Genomic DNA, 19195 nt, shown 5'->3' with positions numbered 1-19195 from the left:
AAATCACACAACTCAACCATCTGTTACTCAGTCAATTCTTAAGGTAGAGACTTCTTATTCAGGATTCTGTTTATGTCTACCCCAAAGACAACGTGTGTGAAGCAAGAGCTTCCTGTGACAACCGGAAGTGGTTAAAATCACCCACGAGCTATTGTCATATTACGTGCGCATAGTGAAAATCACGCAACTCAACCATCTGTTACTCAGTCAATTCTTAAGGTAGAGACTTCTTATTCAGGATTCCTGTTTATAGTCTACCCCAAAGACAACGTGTGTGAAGCAAGAGCTTCCTGTGACAACCGGAAGTGGTTAAAATCACCCAAGAGCTATTGTCATATTACGTGCGCATAGTGAAATTCACGCAACTCAACCATCTGTTTCTCAGTCAATTCTTAAGGTAGAGACTTCTTATTCAGGATTCTGTTTATGTCTACCCCAAAGACAACGTGTGTGAAGCAAGAGCTTCCTGTGACAACCGGAAGTGGTTAAAAACACCCAAGAGCTATTGTCATATTGCCACCTGCAGATAGTGAAAATCACGCAACTCAACCATCTGTTTCTCAGTCAATTCTTAAGGTAGAGACTTCTTATTCAGGATTCTGTTTATGTCTACCCCAAAGACAACGTGTGTTGAGTAAGAACTTCCTGTGACAACGGGAAGTGGTTAAAACAGCCTAGAGCTATTGTCATATGGACAACCTGCATATAGTGAAAATCACACAACTCAACCATCTGTTACTCAGTCAATTCTTAAGGTAGAGACTTCTTATTCAGGATTCTGTTTATGTCTACCCCAAAGACAACGTGTGTGAAGCAAGAGCTTCCTGTGACAACCGGAAGTGGTTAAAATCACCCACGAGCTATTGTCATATTACGTGCGCATAGTGAAAATCACGCAACTCAACCATCTGTTACTCAGTCAATTCTTAAGGTAGAGACTTCTTATTCAGGATTCTGTTTATGTCTACCCCAAAGACAACGTGTGTGAAGCAAGAGCTTCCTGTGACAACCGGAAGTGTTTGAAATCACCCAAGAGCTATTGTCATATTACGTGCGCATAGTGAAAATCACGCAACTCAACCATCTGTTTCTCAGTCAATTCTTAAGGTAGAGACTTCTTATTCAGGATTCTGTTTATGTCTACCCCAAAGACAACGTGTGTGAAGCAAGAGCTTCCTGTGACAACCGGAAGTGGTTAAAAACACCCAAGAGCTATTGTCATATTGCCACCTGCAGATAGTGAAAATCACGCAACTCAACCATCTGTTATTCAGTCAATTCTTAAGGTAGAGACTTCTTATTCAGGATTCTGTTTATGTCTACCCCAAAGACAACGTGTGTTGAGTAAGAACTTCCTGTGACAAAGGGAAGTGGTTAAAACAGCCTAGAGCTATTGTCATATGGTCAACCTGCATATAGTGAAAATCACGCAACTCAACCATCTGTTACTCAGTCAATTCTTAAGGTAGAGACTTCTTATTCAGGATTCTGTTTATGTCTACCCCAAAGACAACGTGTGTGAAGCAAGAGCTTCCTGTGACAACCGGAAGTGGTTAAAATCACCCACGAGCTATTGTCATATTACGTGCGCATAGTGAAAATCACGCAACTCAACCATCTGTTACTCAGTCAATTCTTAAGGTAGAGACTTCTTATTCAGGATTCTGTTTATGTATACCCCAAAGACAACGTGTGTGAAGCAAGAGCTTCCTGTGACAACCGGAAGTGTTTGAAATCACCCAAGAGCTATTGTCATATTACGTGCGCATAGTGAAAATCACGCAACTCAACCATCTGTTTCTCAGTCAATTCTTAAGGTAGAGACTTCTTATTCAGGATTCTGTTTATGTCTACCCCAAAGACAACGTGTGTGAAGCAAGAGCTTCCTGTGACAACCGGAAGTGGTTAAAAACACCCAAGAGCTATTGTCATATTGCCACCTGCAGATAGTGAAAATCACGCAACTCAACCATCTGTTTCTCAGTCAATTCTTAAGGTAGAGACTTCTTATTCAGGATTCTGTTTATGTCTACCCCAAAGACAACGTGTGTTGAGTAAGAACTTCCTGTGACAACGGGAAGTGGTTAAAACAGCCTAGAGCTATTGTCATATTAAGTGCGCATAGTGAAAATCACGCAACTCAACCATCTCTTACTCAGTCAATTCTTAAGGTAGAGACTTCTTATTCAGGATTCTGTTTATGTCTACCCCAAAGACAACGTGTGTGAAGCAACAGCTTCCTGTGACAACCGGAAGTGGTTAAAAACACCCAAGAGCTATTGTCATATGGTCAACCTGCATATAGTGAAAATCACGCAACTCAACCATCTGTTACTCAGTCAATTCTTAAGGTAGAGACTTCTTATTCAGGATTCTGTTTATGTCTACCCCAAAGACAACGTGTGTGAAGCAAGAGCTTCCTGTGACAACCGGAAGTGGGTAAAATCACCCAAGAGCTATTGTCATATTAAGTGCGCATAGTGAAAATCACGCAACTCAACCATCTGTTTCTCAGTCAATTCTTAAGGTAGAGACTTCTTATTCAGGATTCTGTTTATGTCTACCCCAAAGACAACATGTGTGAAGCAACAGCTTCCTGTGACAACCGGAAGTGGGTAAAATCACCCAAGAGCTATTGTCATATTAAGTGCGCATAGTGAAAATCACGCAACTCAACCATCTGTTTCTCAGTCAATTCTTAAGGTAGAGACTTCTTATTCAGGATTCTGTTTATGTCTACCCCAAAGACAACATGTGTGAAGCAACAGCTTCCTGTGACAACCGGAAGTGGTTAAAAACACCCAAGAGCTATTGTCATATTGCCACCTGCAGATAGTGAAAATCACGCAACTCAACCATCTGTTACTCAGTCAATTTTTAAGGTAGAGACTTCTTATTCAGGATTATGTTTATGTCTACCCCAAAGACAACGTGTGTGAAGCAAGAGCTTCCTGTGACAACCGGAAGTGGTTAAAAACACCCAAGAGCTATTGTCATATTACGTGCGCATAGTGAAAATCACGCAACTCAACCATCTGTTTCTCAGTCAATTCTTAAGGTAGAGACTTCTTATTCAGGATTCTGTTTATGTCTACCCCAAAGACAACGTGTGTTGAGTAAGAACTTCCTGTGACAACGGGAAGTGGTTAAAACAGCCTAGAGCTATTGTCATATGGACAACCTGCATATAGTGAAAATCACGCAACTCAACCATCTGTCATTCAGTCAATTCTTAAGGTAGAGACTTCTTATTCAGGATTCCGTTTATGTCTACCCCAAAGACAACGTGTGTGAAGCAAGAGCTTCCTGTGACAACGGGAAGTGGTTAAAATCACCCAAGAGCTATTGTCATATTACGTGCACATAGTGAAAATCACGCAAATCAACCATCTGTTTCTCAGTCAATTCTTAAGGTAGAGACTTCTTATTCAGGATTCCGTTTATGTCTACCCCAAAGACAACGTGTGTGAAGCAAGAGCTTCCTGTGACAACCGGAAGTGGTTAAAAATAGCCTAGAGCTATTGTCATATTGCCACCTGCAGATAGTGAAAATCACGCAACTCAACCATCTGTTACTCAGTCAATTTTTAAGGTAGAGACTTCTTATTCAGGATTATGTTTATGTCTACCCCAAAGACAACGTGTGTGAAGCAAGAACTTCCTGTGACAACCGGAAGTGGGTAAAATCACCCAAGAGCTATTGTCATATTAAGTGCGCATAGTGAAAATCACTCAACTCAACCATCTGTTTCTCAGTCAATTCTTAAGGTAGAGACTTCTTATTCAGGATTCTGTTTATGTCTACCCCAAAGACAACATGTGTGAAGCAACAGCTTCCTGTGACAACCGGAAGTGGTTAAAATCACCCAAGAGCTATTGTCATATTGCCACCTGCAGATAGTGAAAATCACGCAACTCAACCATCTGTTACTCAGTCAATTTTTAAGGTAGAGACTTCTTATTCAGGATTATGTTTATGTCTACCCCAAAGACAACGTGTGTGAAGCAAGAGCTTCCTGTGACAACCGGAAGTGGTTAAAAACACCCAAGAGCTATTGTCATATTACGTGCGCATAGTGAAAATCACGCAACTCAACCATCTGTTTCTCAGTCAATTCTTAAGGTAGAGACTTCTTATTCAGGATTCTGTTTATGTCTACCCCAAAGACAACGTGTGTTGAGTAAGAACTTCCTGTGACAACGGGAAGTGGTTAAAACAGCCTAGAGCTATTGTCAAATGGACAACCTGCATATAGTGAAAATCACGCAACTCAACCATCTGTCATTCAGTCAATTCTTAAGGTAGAGACTTCTTATTCAGGATTCCGTTTATGTCTACCCCAAAGACAACGTGTGTGAAGCAAGAGCTTCCTGTGACAACGGGAAGTGGTTAAAATCACCCAAGAGCTATTGTCATATTACGTGCACATAGTGAAAATCACGCAACTCAACCATCTGTTTCTCAGTCAATTCTTAAGGTAGAGACTTCTTATTCAGGATTCCGTTTATGTCTACCCCAAAGACAACGTGTGTGAAGCAAGAGCTTCCTGTGACAACCGGAAGTGGTTAAAAATAGCCTAGAGCTATTGTCATATTGCCACCTGCAGATAGTGAAAATCACGCAACTCAACCATCTGTTATTCAGTCAATTCTTAAGGTAGAGACTTCTTATTCAGGATTCTGTTTATGTCTACCCCAAAGACAACGTGTGTGAAGCAAAAGCTTCCTGTGACAACCGGAAGGGGTTAAAATCACCCAAGAGCTATTGTCATATTACGTGCGCATAGTGAAATTCACGCAACTCAACCATCTGTTTCTCAGTCAATTCTTAAGGTAGAGACTTCTTATTCAGGATTCTGTTTATGTCTACCCCAAAGACAACGTGTGTGAAGCAAGAGCTTCCTGTGACAACCGGAAGTGGTTAAAAACACCCAAGAGCTATTGTCATATTACGTGCGCATAGTGAAAATCACGGAACTCAACCATCTGTTTCTCAGTCAATTCTTAAGGTAGAGACTTCTTATTCAGGATTCTGTTTATGTCTACCCCAAAGACAACGTGTGTGAAGCAAGAGCTTCCTGTGACAACCGGAAGTTGTTAAAAACACCCAAGAGCTATTGTCATATTGCCACCTGCAGATAGTGAAAATCACGCAACTCAACCATCTGTTACTCAGTCAATTCTTAAGGTAGAGACTTCATATTCAGGATTCTGTATATGCCTACCCCAAAGACAACGTGTGTCTATTCTTTTTGCAAAAAAAACAAAAACACACACACACAATTTGGCCATAGGTACATAGTGTGGGGCTTAGAGGCTTATACCGCCTTCAATAGTTACTTTCGTTCAAACGATTCAAGAACCGTCAGACCTAGAGCTCCGAAATTTTAGAAACCTGTTCTAGAGCTCAGGTCGATAGTGCACGGTGATTTATGGGGCTCTAGAAGGTTCTCTGACCGAGAAACCGCCTCGTACATTTGCAATATTTTCAATTCATTTTGAATATCACGGACATGGCGACATGTAGAAATGTCCCAGAGTCGCAAGACTAGGTGCATTGAAACCGCCTCGGCCCATAGAGACGGACCCCAATGTCTCTGTCCGATAGCTCATTCAGGGACCCCGTAGTAACGCCCTGAAAAAGTGGATTTTCAGCACCAATTAGGCCATTGCTCGGGCACCGAATGACCTATCGAGCCGAAACTTGGGATTCGGGGTCGCCTCACATAGGCCTACACATAATGTCAGAGCTGGACCCGCAGCTATAACGTAACTATGTGTTTTAGGTTTTTTTATGGTTAAAATTGAAAGCACTGTGAATTATGGGCCTTCTCTGACATATGTGATAGTTGGCTTCTATACGAGTTGGAAAAAGTGGATTTGGTGTCAGATGCTATCAGTTTGGTGTCAAAATGACATCTAATTGACTGATGGACGCTGACTGCTGGGTGACGAGCAATGGAGAGGAACCACAGTCACTGCCCGGCCATCCCGAGTTCATCGAGCCAGTCAATAATGCATTTCTGCAGTATTTTTGAGCATGCCTAAATTTGTGATGCTAAATGCCCATTGAATCATATTGCAAACGTAACGCGCAATATTGCAAATGTAAAGTGCATTTGCAAGATGATTCAACAGCAAAAAATATCACCAAAGTTGACATGATGAAATCAACACAACGAGCGATGGAGAGGAACCACAGTCACTGCACGGCCATCCCGAGATCATCGGGCCAGTCAATTATGCATTCTGAGCATGTCAAATTCGTTAAAAATGTTAAAAGCAACAGAGTCCCACTTCTCCCTCATCATACATGACAAGTAGACCATCTGCGTTGATTGATGGCTCAACATAGGGATATATATCATTTGGGCAGTATAAATGCCATTTGGACCATGGTTCACTGACTTTTGGGTTTGGAAACCGACTTCCTATGATCGTACATGGCAAACGGACAAACATACTGATTTGGCACATTCAATACTTTCATACATGCATAATTGACAAAAAAAGAATTGGACATTTCATTTGCACATTTCTAATGGCATTTGGCAAAAAATATAAATTTGTCACTTTTGACTTCCTATGAAATCATATTCCAAATGCACAAATCATATGCCTTATGCACAAGCAAATATGTCACTTTTGACTTCCTATGAAATCATATTCCAAATGCACAAAACATATGCCTTATGCACAAGCAAAAACAACCCAAAAAATTATGTCAATAAAATATGTCAAAAGTATGTCCATACAGCTCTTATACATGTGTAATTGACATAAAAATCAAAATTTTTTCGAAAAACGGTCCAGAAACCACTTTTTTAGGGTTGAAAAGTTTTCAAAAAATATGTCATTTTTTCAAAATTTGACACTTGGGACTTGAATTGTGTTACATTTGCAATATGAAAATTCACTGCGGAGAGCTCTAGCTATCTTTTGGATATTTGCTGTAATTTGGCACTTGCAATACTTCCACAAGTGACAAAAAAAAGCATTGGATATGTCATTTTGCAAAAAAAATGAAAAAAAAAATGTCACTTTTTTCCTATGAAATCATATTCAAAATGCACAAATCATATGCCTTGCGCACAAGCAAAAGCAACCCAAAAAACGACATCAATAAAAAACGTCAGAAGCATGTTCATACAGCTCTTATACATGTGTAATTGACATAACAATCGAAAAAAAATCGAAAAACGGTCCAGAAACCACTTTTTTACAAGATGCTAAGTTTTCAAAAAAAATATCATTTTATCAAAATCTGAGACTTGGGTAAGAATTGGGTATCATTTGCTGTATGAAAAACCAAGGTGGAGCACGCTCGCCATCTAAAGGAAATTTGGGGTGTTACAATTGGCAATTGCCATCGGAAAATTGCCATATGATTGGCCCGGAGATGGGCCGCTTTGGGTGGTTTTTGCAATCGTGTGTATGATTCGTGCTATGCCAATATGTTGCCATGTTATTTTGTCCAAATCAGGGGGGTATTCCCTTACTCCACTGAGAGACCACTTAGCTTTTGCTCTCCTTTGTTTCAGCCAGGGCTTTGAATTACGTCATTCCTGTTTTTCCCGGGCTCTGAGAGCCCATTGGAGACGTGGGTATTGTCACGTAACAGCAGAGATCCTTAGTTTTTGGAAGAGATGTCAAAGGAAGCAAATAAATGGTCAGACAAGGTACTGCCTGAACAGAACCGTCTCAGGTTTTTTCCTGCCATAGGAGTTCTGTTATACTCACAGACACCATTCAAACAGTTTTATAAACTTTGGAGTGTTTTCTCTCCAAAGCTAATAATTATATGCATATTCTAGTTTCCGGGCAGGACTAATAATCAGATTAAATCGGGTACGTTTTTTATCCAGCCGTGAAAATACTGCCCCCTAGCCATAAGAGGTTAACAAACAAAAAAGGCACATTTGGGCAGTCTTGATACATTTTTAGAAGATATGCAATGGTTCATTGGATCAGTCTAAAACTTTGCACATACACTGCTGCCATCTAGTGGCCAAATTCTAAATTGCGCCTGGGCTGGAATAATACATTATGGCCTTTCTCTTGCATTTCAAAGATGATGGTACAGATCTAATGTGTTATATTCTCCTACATTAACCTCTACGGGCTAGGGGGCAGCATTGAGAATTTTGGAAAAAATATGTGCCCATTTTTAACTGCCTCCTACACCAACTCAGAAGCTAGACTATGCATATTATTGTTCAGGTTTGGATAGAAAACACCCTAAAGTTTCTAAAACTGTTTGAATGGTGTCTGTGAGTATAACAGAACTCCTATGGCAGGCAAAAACCTGAGAAGGTTTCATGCAGGAAGTACCCTGTCTGACAAGGTGTTGTTGTTCTTGCTTCTGTTTATTGAAGAGTCAGGATCTTAGCTGTAACGTGACAATTCCTAGGGCTCCAATAGGCTCTCAGAACCCGGGAAAAACCTGAACGATGACGAGGCAGCCTCAGGCTGAAACACAGAATCCCCTTTTCCAAGTGTCGCATCAGAGGACAATAGAATTAGGCGCGTGCGCGATTCGACCCGTGGAGTATTTTCCTTCAGCTGTTTAGCTAATTGCAGATTCCCGGTCGGAATATTATCGCTTTTCTATGAGATAAATTGCATAAAAATTGATTTTAAACAGCGGTTGACATGCTTCGAAGTACGGTAATGGAATATTTAGAATTTTATTGTCAAGTTCTGTACCATGCGCACGACCGTGATTTAGCATTCTGATAGTGTCTAGAACGCACGAACAAAACGCCGCTGTTTGGATATAACGATGGATTATTTGGGACCAAACCTACATTTGTTATTGAAGTAGAAGTCCTGGGAGTGCATTCTGATGAAGAACAGGAAAGGTAAGACCATTTTTCTCATAGGAAATGTGATTTTGGTGAAGGCTAAACTTGCCGGGTGTCTAAATAGCTAGCCCGTGATGGCTGGGCTATGTACTTAGAATATTGCAAAATGTGCTTCATCCGAAAAGCTATTTTAAAATCGGACATATCGAGTGCATAGAGGAGTAATGTATCTATAATTCTTAAAATAATTGTTATGCTTTTTGTGAACGTTTATCGTAAGTAATTTAGCAAATTGTTAGTAAATTCCCCGGAAGTTTGCGGGGGGTATGCTTTTTCTGAACGTCACATGCTAATGTAAAAAGCTGGTTTTTGATATAAATATGAACTTGATTGAACAGACATGCATGTATTGTATAACATAATGTCCTAGGTGTGTCATCTGATGAAGATCATAAAAGGTTAGTGCTGCATTTAGCTGTGGTTTGGGTTTTTGTGACATTATATGCTAGCTTGAAAAATGGGTGTCTGATTATTTCTGGCTGGGCACTCTCCTGACATAATCTAATGTTTTACTTTCGTTGTAAAGCCTTTTTGAAATCGGACAGTGTGGTTAGATTAACGAGAGTCTTGTCTTTAAATAGCTGTAAAATAGTCATATGTTTGAGAAATTGAAGTAATAGTATTTCAAACGTTTTAAAAATCGCGCCACTGGATTCAACTGGCTGTTACGTAGGTGGGACGAATTCGTCCCGCCGGTCCCATAGAGGTTAATTTCACATTTCCGCAAACGTCAAAGTGTTTCCTTTCAAATGGTATCAATAATATGCATATCCTTACTTCAGATCCTGAGCTACAGGGAGTTAGATTTAGGTATGTAATTTTAGGCGAAAATTTAAAAAAAGGGTTGGATCCTTTAACATCCACTCCGTCGACTACAAAATCATGACCAAGGCCCTCACCAAACAGTTCCAAAATACCTCCTCTCAGTAATAGCCCCCAGACCTGCAGCATCCCCGGTAGGTCCATCAATGACAATCTGCTCCTGGTGAGATATCTCATCCTGCACTCCCAGGAGCAGAGGTCACCTTTGGGCCTTCTCAGCCTAGACCAGGAGTAGGCTTTTGACAGGGTTAGCCATGGCTTTTTGCAGAGGGTGCTAACCAAGATGAACTTCCCCCAACACCTCAACCACTGGATGCTACCAGAACATCAAAAGCAGAGTTCTGGTAAACAAAAACCTCACAGACCCATTCCCTATCTGAGACAACGTACGCCAAGGCTGTCCCTTAGCTCCTCTGCTGTACGTCATCTCTCTAGAGCCTTTCCACCAGAAAAACAGGTCAACACCAGGAATCCCTGGCTACCAGATGCCAGGGGCCCATGGGGAAAGGCTTATCGTGGCGGCGTACATGGTTGACGTCACCATTGTCGGCACAGATATTCACTCCATCGCCACAGCAACAAAAGTGGTGGAAGACTACTGTGCAGCCACTGGCGCCCTCTTTCCCTGTCAAAACAGAGACCATCAAGCTGCTTGGGGTCACCTTCCAGAGGGATGGAGATGGCTCTGACAGCTGGGAGGAGACCAATCGCCATGTTCAACAGAAGATCTGCGAATGGAGGGCACGGTCTGTCACAATGACCGGTAAGATCCTGGTCTTGAAGGCAAGTGTTCTCCCCATTCTCCTGTACCTGGGCTTGATGTCTCCCCCAGACAGAGCCACCAGATAGAACGCATGATGTACGATTTTGTCTGGGGGAGCCAGATGGAGTGACTCAAGTGCAGCACTCTGTACAAAGCAGTTGAGAATGGGGGGAAGGAGCTCCCAGACATCCTTAACTTCTTGAGGCTACCTGGGACGTTAGCGTGCCACCTGTGGCGCACCCTATCAACAGCAGGTGCATTTCAAGAGCGGCAAATTTGAAACCAAATAAATGTACAAATTCAAATTTCTCAAACATACAACTAACTTACAGCCTTTGAAAGATAAACATCTTCTTAACCTGTTAGGGTATAGGGGGCAGTATTGAGAATTTTTTGAAAAAAGATGTGCCCATTTTTAAATGCCTCCTACACCTACCCAGTAACTACAATATGCATATACTTATTATATATGGATAGAAAACACCCTAAAGTTTCAAAAACTGTTTGAATGGTGTCTGTGAGTATAACAGAACTCATTTGGCAGGCAAAACCCTGAGACAGATTCTGACAGGAAGTGGATACCTGATGTGTTGAATTGACTTTGAGCCTATGCCATTGAAAAACAAAGGGGGTGAATTATATTCTGGCACTTCCTATTGCTTCCACAAGATGTCCCCAGCCTTTACAAAGTGTTTTGAGTGTTCTACAGTGAGATCTGACCGAATAAGAGCCATGGAACGTGATGGTCCATCATTCACCCTGGCGCGCGATTTGATGGTGGGTACTCTCATTCCGAAACGTTTTAAAAGAAAACCCAATGGTCCGCCTTGAATTTTATTCATGTTCTGGTTAAAAAAGGCCCTAATGATTTATGCGATACAACGTTTGACATGTTTGAACGAACGGAAATATATTTTTTCCGTTCTTGAAGTGAAGTGAAGTCCGGCTGGCTTAGATCATGCGCTACAACACGGAGGTTTTTCGACATAAATGATGAGCTTTTTTGAACAAAAATACATTCGTTATGGACCTGGGACTCTTTGGAAGTGACATCTGATGAAGAGAATCAAAGGTAATGGATTATTTATATAGTATTTTAGATTTTAGATTCCTCCAACATGGCGGTTAGTCTGTATCGCGATGCGTATTTGTCTGGCGCAGTGCTCAGATTATTGCAAAGTGTGATCTCCCAGTAAGGTTAATTTAAAATCTGACAAGTCCATTGCGTTCAAGAGATGTAAATCTATAATTCTTTGAATGACAATATAATATTTTAGCAATGTTTTCTAATATTAATTAATTATTTTGTCGTCATGACTTGACTGCCGGTATTGGAGGGAAACGATTTCCTGAACATCAACGCCATAGTAAAACACTGTTTTTAGATATAAATATGAACTTGATAGAACTAAAAATGCATGCATTGTCTAACAAAATGTCCTAGGAGTGTCATCTGATGGAGATTGTAAAAGGTTAGTGCATAATTTTAGCTGATTGTATGGTTTTGGTGAGGCATGTCTTTGAATCGACAATGCATTGCACACAGCAATTGTCAATGTACTCTCCTAACATAACCTAACTTTATGCTTTCCCCGTAAAACCTTTTTGAAATCGGTAAACGTGGTTAGATTAACCTGTTGGGGCTAGGGGGCAGTATTTGCACGGCCGGATAAAAAACGTAACTGATTTAAACTGGTTACTACTCTTGCCCAGAAATGAGAATATGCATATAATTAGTAGATTTGGATAGAAAACACTCTAAAGTTTCTAAAACTGTTTGAAGGCAGAGCCCTTGCTGTCTCTGCCTTGCCGGTTCCCCTCTTTCCACTGGGATTCTCTGCCTCTAACCCTATTACAGGGGCTGAGTCACTGGCTTACTGGTGTTCTTCCATGCCGTCCATGGGAGGGGTGCGTCACTTGAGTGGGTTGAGTCACTGACGTGGTCTTCCTGTCTGGGTTGGCGCCCCCCCCTTGGGTTGTGCCATGGCGGAGATCTTTGTGGGCTATACTTGGCCTTGTCTTAGGACGGTAAGTTGGTGGTTGTAGACATCCCTCTAGTGGTGTGGGGGCTGTGCTTTGGCAAAGTGGGTGGGGTTATATCCTGCCTGTTTGGCCCTGTCCGGGGGTATCATCGGACGGGGCCACAGTGTCTTCTGATCCCTCCTGTCTCAGCCTCCAGTATTTATGCTGCAGTAGTTTATGTGTCGGGGGGCTAGGGTCAGTCTGTTACATCTGGAGTATTTCTCTTGTCTTATCCGGTGTCCTGTGTGAATTTAAATATGCTCTCTCTAATTCTCTCTTTCTCTCTTTCTTTCTCTCGGAGGACCTGAGCCCTAGGACCATGCCTCAGGACTACCTGGCATGATGACTCCTTGCTGTCCCCAGTTCACCTGGCCATGCTGCTGCTCCAGTTTCAACTGTTCTGCCTGCGGCTATGGAACCCTGACCTGTTCACCGGACGTGCTTGTTGCACCCTCGACAACTACTATGATTATTATTATTTGACCATGCTGTTCATTTATGAACATTTTAACATCTTAACCATGTTCTGTTATAATATCCACCCGGCACAGCCAGAAGAGGACTGGCCACCCCTCATAGCCTGGTTCCTCTCTAGGTTTCTTCCTAGGTTTTTGGCCTTTCTAGGGAGTTTTTCCTAGGGAGTTTTTCCTATGTGCTTCTTTCACATGCATTGCTTGCTGTTTGGGGTTTTAGGCTCGGTTTCTGTACAGCACTTTGAGATTTCAGCTGATGTACAAAGGGCTATATAAATACATTTGATTTGATTTGATTTGAATGGTGTCTGTGAGTATAACAGAACTCATATGGCTGGCCAAAACCTGAGAAGATTCCATACAGGAAGTGCCCTGTCTGACAATTTGTTCTCCTTCTGTGGCATCTCTATCGGAAATACAGCATCTCTGCTGTAATGTGACAATTTCTAAGGCTTCCATTGGCTCTCAGAAGGCGCCAGAAAGTGGAATGACGTCTCTCCAGTCTCTGGGCGAAAAAAAGCAGGAGATTTTGTGAGTGGTCAGGCTGAGAACAGTGACACTGGAGATGCGCGTTCATGTGAATTCTCCATGTTTTTCTTTCTCTCTTTGAATTAATACAACGTCACCCAGTTGGAATATTATCGCTATTTTACGAGAAAAATTGCATAAAAATTTATTTTAAACAGCGTTTGACATGCTTCGAAGTACGGTAATGGAATATTTTGAATTATTTTGTCACGAAATGCGCTCACACCTCACCCTTCGGATACTGATCTGAACGCACAAACAAAACGGAGCTATTTGAATATAACTATGGATTATTTGGAACCAAAACAACATTTGTTGTTGAAGTAGAAGTCCTGGGAGTGCATTCTGACGAAGAACAGCAAAGGTAATCCAATTTTTCTTATAGTAAATCTGAGTTTGGTGAGGGCCAAACTTGGTGGGTGTCAAATTAGCTAGCCGTGATGGCCGGGCTATCTACTCAGATTATTGCAAAATGTGCTTTCGCCGAAAAGCTATTTTAAAATCTGACACCGCGATTGCATAAAGGAGTTCTGTATCTATAATTCTTAAAATAATTGTTATGTATTTTGTGAACGTTAATCGTGAGTAATTTAGTAAATTCACCGGAAGTTTGCGGTGGGCATGCTAGTTCTGAACATCACATGCTAATGTAAAAAGCTGTTTTTTGATATAAATATGAACTTGATTGAACAAAACATGCATGTATTGTATAACATAATGTCCTAGGAGTGTCATCTGATGAAGATCATCAAAGGTTAGTGCTGCATTTAGCTGTCGTTTTGGTTTTTGTGACATTATATGCTTGCTTTGAAAATGGCTGTGTGATTATTTTTGGCAGGGTACTCTCCTGACATTATCTAATGTTTTGCTTTTGCTGTAAAGCCTTTTTGAAATCGGACAATGTATTGTGGTTAGATTAACGAGAGTCCTGTCTTTAAAAGGGTGTAAAATAGTCATATGTTTGAGAAATTGAAGTTATAGCATTTGAGGTATTTGTGTTTCGCGCCATGCGATTCCACTGGCTGTTGACTAGGGCAAGTGTCCCACCTTGCCCAGGGTGGTTAAGACATGAAAAACATGTTAAATAGTCACTTTGTTAAAAAATTGTCTTTGGTCCTTTGTACAGGAATGGGGTGAGTCCTTGTCGGGGCCCAGAGACCTGTCGGGGCCCAGAGGAGATCCCTCCCCTTGGCGGATCACCCAAGGTACCACAGCGCTGTGAGGCAGCGGCCGCCGGGACCTTAGGTGTTGTGGGGGACCCTTCGTCTGGGGTCGAGGCCACCTTTCTGTTCTTACTACCCCAGGGCTTCTGTGGCTATCAAAGTCACTGCCTGGGGGGGTGGTTTTTACTCGTTCTCCTACCAACAAGTTACGGGAGTACCACAGTGCATCCTCCAGACACGTGAGGGTGAGCTAGAGTTTGGTGAAGGCCTTCGGTTGGATAGGCCTTTGGCCCACGCCATACAACACAAGCTCCTCCTCTGCTGGCAGACACAGGGAGATCAGGGGGTCTGCTTCCTTTCACATGTCCCTGGCAGCTCTGCACTCCCAGAGCAAGTGCCTAACCGACTCGTCTTGGCCATGTCCTCGCCATGGCCCGGGAGTGCATAACAGCCCTGACCAGGAGGATCTCGTGGGCGACCATTCAGGACAGGTCCTGGTGCTGGTTCAGCAGAGCAGGATGGGCCACGTTGTGCCAAACCATTGTGGGCTCACCTATAGCGAGCCCGCGCACTGGACACACTGTTTCCCATTCCTGCACAAGAGATAGAAGAGAGCAGTGTTTAGTTAAAAGAGTGAATGGCTCTTTTTCCAGTTTAAAATGTCTTAACTTTTTGAGCTATGCATAGTGTATGGGGAGCAGGAAAGAGACTGGTGCTCGCAGGTTGACTGGGATCAGCTTCAGGGTCCTGAGGTAGGACCCCAGCAAGAACCGTATGAGGGCCTTGGTCTTGTTGTTGACCGGGGAGGTGGCAAGAGTGAGGTGTAACACCGTGTAGTGGCTGCCAAGGAACATGTATAGGTGAGGCAAGCCTTTCCCCCGCGAACCTGGGCCTCTTCACCACCTCCCTCCTCAGACTCTCCCACTTGCTTCTCCACAGGAAGTAAAACACCATCTCATCCTGGGATAAAAACATTGTTTGTGGTGGGATTAAAACAGAACTGATTAGTAAAAGTACAGGTAAAAAAACACCCTTAATGATTAAAACGTTATCCTCAAAAGTCAGCTGTCATAGCCCCCAAAAGCCCAGTCTCTGTCTCACTGTCCCTAAAATCCCAGTCCAATTGCTTTTCCCTCCTCCCTCCCGGTCAAACTTTACTCTCAGTACCCTTATGTCCGTCATTTTAACTGTCAGTGGTAGTCTGGTCAAGTCTGAGTCTGCCCATGGTCCAAAAAATTGGGCCTCCGTCTTGTCACTATTCAGTCTCGCCCCAGAGGTTCGGCCATACCAGTCAGTCCTGTCCAGGGTCCTATCAATGATACAAGGTCGGTGCATTGAATGTTGACGTCATCCATATAAAACATGCACTTGGCAGTCATCCCCCCACTCCCGGGATACCCACCCCACTGACCCATTAGTCCTTTCTCAAGGCCTGTGCCAGTGGTTCAATACAGGCCACAAACAGAAGAGGAGATAACATACACCCCTGACGAACGCCGCAGTGTATTCACAGTGCTTTTGACAATTTCCCATTTAGAAGGATTTTGCTGGTAATGTCCCCATACACCAATCCCACCAAAGCTGGAAACTATTGAGGGTACCCCATTTGTTGCACTACCTTGAAGAGGTACTGGTGCGAGACCCAATCAAAAGCTTTCTCAAAATCTACATTTAATACAACAAGCCGGATATTTCTGTCTCTCGCATAACAGATGGCATCTCTCATCCATCAGTACCAGGCTGTCAGTGATCTTCCTTCCAGGGATGGCACAGGCTTGGTCCGGGTGCATCACCTCCCCTAAAACAGAAGAACATTCTGAGTGTTAAAGCCTTTGTAAAAAGTTTACAATCAAAGTTCAAAAGGGTAATCGGTCTCCAGTTTTTCATTTGTTAAAAGGATCATGATTCCTACTCTAAAACTGTCAGGTAGTCTGTTGAGTCGTTCAAAGTCCGTAAAAATAGTCAGAAGGTTGACGGCTAAAACATCCCAGAAAGTCAGATAAAACTCCTAAGGGACGCTGTCCTCCCCCGGTGATTTACCCCTCTTAAAACGTTTTAGTCCTGTGTCTTAGTCCTTCATTGTCCAGTCTTTTACCAGGTCCTCTGTGTTAGATACAGTCTTGTCAATGTATGTTAAAACCTCCCCCGTGGTTTCCTCACACACTTCTTTATCCCCAAACAGTTCCCCATAAAAACCCTCTACTACTTATTTTATTCCTTCTGTGTCTGTTTTTAAAAACTCCATCTTTGTTTTTTAACCCAGTAATTGTCCTACCCTTAAACACAATTTTCTTTAAAAAGTACCTTGTACACTTCTTCTAGTTCCCTCTCTTTGCATCTTAAAATAATCCACTTGCTCTTTTGTTCTGCTAATAATGCCATCTCTTTCTTTACCTCTTTAATTTCATCATTAAAATCAAGGCCTTGTTGTACTAGATTAAAATACCTTTCTAGTCACCTCTGCAGTCCCACCATGCGTCTGTTTTTTAATTCCTATCTCTCTAAAGAAGGTCCTCGTCTTACCCTTCAACATTTCCCACCACTGTGCTCGTGTGTCACAGAAGTCCTGTAACGTCTGCCACTGACTGAACCGCTCCCTGTACTGACTAACTACCTTCTAGAAGGGAGCAGTTCAGTTTCCAGGGACCTCTTCCCAGTCACACCCAGAGTTAGTGAAAGGGTGCACGTCGGCATTACGTGATGTGAGAAGAAAGCAGGGGTTATTCTAGCATCAGTTGGGAGACGGTGACGGGTAAAGAGCTGGTCAATGCAAGAGGCTCTTGTGCCGTCTCTTCTACTTAAAACACAGTTAAAATCCCCACCCACAACTAGAGGATCCCTCCCTAGCATGTGGGACTGCAGGTCTTCTAAAAGTGCGCACCAGTCATTTTTGTAATTAAAACCATAAACATTTAGCACATTAAAATCCCTCCCCATAAAGGTACAGTTGGCTAAAAGAGCTAAAAGGTACAGTTGGCTAAAACACCACTGTGCTCCCCTTCACCACCAGCTGTGGGGTCTTGATTAAAATGTCAACGCCATCGTTTTTGTTAAAATTGGATCCACTCCAAATGGAGGGCCCATGCTGTCATTTCTCCTCCCATTTCCTGTAAGAGGTTAAAAAGGGTAGACCACACTCCTGTAATAAAAATACATCTGAATTAAACCTTTCTAAAAATGATAAAAACCAACTGTGCACATGGCCCACCTGAAAGCCAGCTCAGCCGTAGACACGCAACAGACATGGTTAAATGTCAATCACCATGTCAACACAGACAAACAGAAAGACATCTCATGGATGGCTGTTCACGGTTGCCTCCCGACTTAGGAATTCATGTATAGACGATACGTAGCACGTACAGAGAGCTGCCCCCACGCATACACTGACACTGAAAACATCTACCAGCTGTTTGTTGAGTGCACCGTGGCCAGGCGGGTCTTGGCCCACTTTGTTCCCTCTGTCTCCCCCAACAGATTGCTGACACTACCTCGCTTGACAGCAGAGAACATTCGGGATGGTATATCCTACGGAAGACAAGGACCATCAGGTTATACCAACAACAAACTGGGGAACAAACGACCCTGAGGAAGAGGATTACCACCCTTCTTATCCTGTTAGGGCTAGGGGGCAGTATTTACACCGCCGGATAAAAAACGTACTCGATTTAATCTGGATACCACTCCTACCCAGTAACTAGAATATGCATATACTTATTAGATATGGATAGAAAACACCCTAAAGTGTCTAAAACTGTTTGAATGGTGTCTGTGAGTATAACAGAACTCATATGGCAGGCAAAAACCTGAGAGATTCCTTTACAGGAAGTGGCCTGTCTGACCATTTATTGGCTTTCTTTGACATCTCTTTCCAAAACAAAGGATCTCTGCGGTAACGTGACACTTCCCACGGCTCCCATAGGCTCTCAGAGCCCGGGAAAAAACAGAATGTCGTCATTCCAGCCCCAGGCTGAAGCACATTATCGCCTTTGTCAAGTGGCCGATTAGAGGACAAAGGGCTTAGGCTCGTGCACTGGCCACCCCCGTCTTTCTTTTTTTCCCTCTATTTACCGAAACGCAGATTCCTGGTCGGAATATTATCGCTTTTTTACGAGATAAATTGCATAAAAATTGATTTTGAACAGCGGTTGACATGCTTCGAAGTACGGTAATGGAATATTTAGAATTTTTTTGTCACGAAATGCGCCATGCTCGTAACCCTGATTTACCATTTCGGATAGTGTCTAGAACGCACGAACAAAACGCCGCTAATTGGATATAACGATGGATTATTTGGGACCAAACCAACATTTGTTATTGAAGTAGAAGTCCTGGGAGTGCATTCTGATGAAGAACACCAAAGGTAATAACATTTTTGTTATAGTAAATCTGATTTTGGTGAAGGCTAAACTTGCTGGGTGTCTAAATAGCTAGCCCGTGATGGCTGGGCTATGTACTTAGAATATTGCAAAATGTGCTTTCACCAAAAAGCTATTTTAAAATCGGACATATCGAGTGCATAGAGGAGTTCTGTATCTATAATTCTTAAAATAATTGTTATGC

This window comes from Salmo trutta, chromosome 4 (assembly GCF_901001165.1).
Source record: "Salmo trutta chromosome 4, fSalTru1.1, whole genome shotgun sequence".
Lineage (NCBI taxonomy): Eukaryota > Metazoa > Chordata > Actinopteri > Salmoniformes > Salmonidae > Salmo > Salmo trutta.
The sequence above is the reverse complement of the archived record's forward strand: the minus strand, read 5'-3'. Positions refer to the sequence as shown.